At 45.9% G+C, this 2693-nt stretch overlaps 1 non-coding gene across 1 annotated transcript; it reads right to left on the reverse strand.

Annotated features, from left to right (window-relative positions):
* Nucleotides 1–2044: 2044 nt before the first annotated feature.
* Nucleotides 2045–2182, reverse strand: LOC119934282. Its single transcript, XR_005452899.1, has one exon. It is a non-coding gene; the product is annotated as a small nucleolar RNA SNORA7 (small nucleolar RNA).
* Nucleotides 2183–2693: the final 511 nt, after the last annotated feature.

Below are 2693 nucleotides of genomic sequence, written 5' to 3' on the forward strand. Positions count from 1 at the left end.
TCACGGTACTAACTCCCATTTTACAGATGAGGGAACTGAGGCACAGAGGAGTGAAGTGATTTGCCCAAGTCCATGCAGGAACTTAGACTGTGAGCCCACTGTTGGGTAGGGACTGTATATGTTGCCAACTTGTACTTCCCAAGCGCTTAGTACAGTGCTCTGCACACAGTAAGCGCTCAATAAATACGATTGATGATGATGAATCGCCTGGTGAATGGAACGGGGACTGTGTTCCACCTGATTACCTTGAATTTATCACTCATTCATTCAGCTGTATTTATTGAGCGCTAACTGTGTGCTAACTGAGCGCTAACTTCTAGACTGTGAGCCCGTTGTTGGGTAGGGACTGTCCCGGTATTTTGCCAATTTGTACTTCCCAAGCGCTTAGTACATTGCTCTGCACACAGTAAGCGCTCAAATACGACTGAATGAATGAATGAATGAATGAATGTGTGCAAAGCACTGTATTAAGCACTTGGGAAGCAACAATATAAAAAACAACCACGTTCTCTGCCCACAACGAGCTTACAGTATAAAGGGGGGAGCTACCACATACTCCATGTATGTGAGTAAAATAATAGTGATGGTATTTGTTAAGCGCTTACTATGTGCCAAGCACTGTTCTAAGCGCTGGGTATGTGGATCGATCACAGTGCTTTGAACCAGTACTTGACACAAGAAGCAACGCACTGTTCATTCCAGGGGAGAAAGGCTTCCACCATCCTTATGTCTCCACCCTGTTTCCCTGCCAACTAATAATAAATAATAATGATGGTACTTGTTAAGTGCTTACTATGTGCAAAGCACTGTTCTAAACGTTGGGGGGATACAAAGTGATCAGGTTGTCCCACGTGGGGCTCACAGTCTTAATCCCCACTTTACAGGTGAGGGAACTGAGGCCCAGAGAATAATAATAATAATAATAATGGCATTTGTTAAGCGCTTATTATGTGCAAAGCACTGTTCTAAGCACTGGGGGGATACAAGGTGATCAGGTTGTCCCACGTGGGGCTCACAGTCTTAATGCTCATTTTACAGATGAGGTAACTGAGGCTCAGAGAAGTTAAGTGACTTGCCCAAGGTCACCCAGCAGGCGTGTGGCGGAGCCGGGATTCGAACCCGTGACCTTTGACTCCAAAGCCCGGGCTCTTTCCACCGAGCCACGCTGCTTCTCATGCTTCAGCACCACCCTGTCACCTAAGCGCTTGGGCTCTCACCCCTTCTCCCCCAGGAGCACTTCAGTCTCGTCTCGGGCCGTCGAGTCGTTTCCGACCCATAGCGGCCCCATGGCCGCCTCTCTTCCAGAACCCCCTGCTCTCCACCTGCAATCATTCTGGTAGTGTATCCGGAGGGTTTTCTTGGTAAATCAATCAATCAATCAATCAATCAATCAATCAATCGTATTTATTGAGCGCTTACTATGTGCAGAGCACTGTACTAAGCGCTTGGGAAGTACAAGTTGGCAACATATAGAGACAGTCCCTACCCAACAGTGGGCTCGCAGTCTAAAAGGGGGAGACAGAGAATAAAACCAAACATACTAACAAAATAAAATAAATAGGATAGGTATGTACAAGTGAAATAAATAAATAAATAAATAAATAGAGTAATAATAAATAAATAGAGTAATACAGAATAAATAGAGTAAAAATACAGAAGTGGTTTACCATGTCTGCCTTCTGCTCAGTACACTTGAGTCTCCGCCCTCGACTCTCTCCCATGGGGCTGCTGCCCAGCGTGGGTGAGTTTTGCAGGCTGGGCTGTAGGGCAAGCAGCGTGGCTCAGTGGAAAGAGCGTGGGCTTGGGAGTCAGAGGTCGTGGGTTCGAATCCTGCCCCACCACTTAGCTGTATGACCTTGGGCAAGCCACTTCACTTCCCTGTGCCTCAGTTACCTCCTCTGTAAAATGGGGATTAAGACGGTGAGCCCCAAGTGCGGCAACCTGATCACCTTGTATCCCCCAGCGCTTAGAACAGTGCTTTGCACATAGTAAGCACTTAATAAATGCCATTATTATTATTATTATTATTATTATTATTATTTTGACTTGTAGCAAATTGTCTTCCCCCCGCTAGCCGCTGCCTAAGCTAGGAATGGAATGGGTAGGCCTCTGCTTGACTCTCCCTCCTGTAGCTGAGACTGATAGAGTACTAGACGCTCTCCAGGTGCGACCCTGAGAGGGGTAGTCCTTCAGTACCTACCTTTTAACTCTATTACTTCCCCCTACCTGCAGTTTATTTTAATAATAATAATAATAATGGCATTTATTAAGCGCTTACTATGTGCAAAGCACTGTTCTAAGCGCTGGGGAGGTTACAAAGTGATCAGGTTGTCCCACGTGGGGCTCACAGTCCTAATCCCCATTTTACAGATGAGGTAACTGAGGCACAGAGAAGTTAAGTGACTTGCCCAAAGTCACATAGCTGACAATTGGTGGAGGCGGGATTTGAACCCATGGCCTCTGACTCCAAAGCCCGGGCTCTTTCCACTGAGCCATGCTGCTTCTCTACTGTCTTCTTTTAGTGTCTCTCTCCCAGTAGCTTATAAACTCCTAGAGAGCAGGGGCTATTATTATTAATTCTATATGCCAGTGATAACGGCATAGTGAATAATTGTGGTAATAATAATAATTGTGGTACTTATTAAGCGCTTACTGTGTGCCAGGCACTGTACTAAGCAGTGGGGTAGATACAA

Source organism: Tachyglossus aculeatus, chromosome 1, assembly GCF_015852505.1.
Source record: "Tachyglossus aculeatus isolate mTacAcu1 chromosome 1, mTacAcu1.pri, whole genome shotgun sequence".
NCBI classification, from domain to species: Eukaryota; Metazoa; Chordata; class Mammalia; order Monotremata; family Tachyglossidae; genus Tachyglossus; species Tachyglossus aculeatus.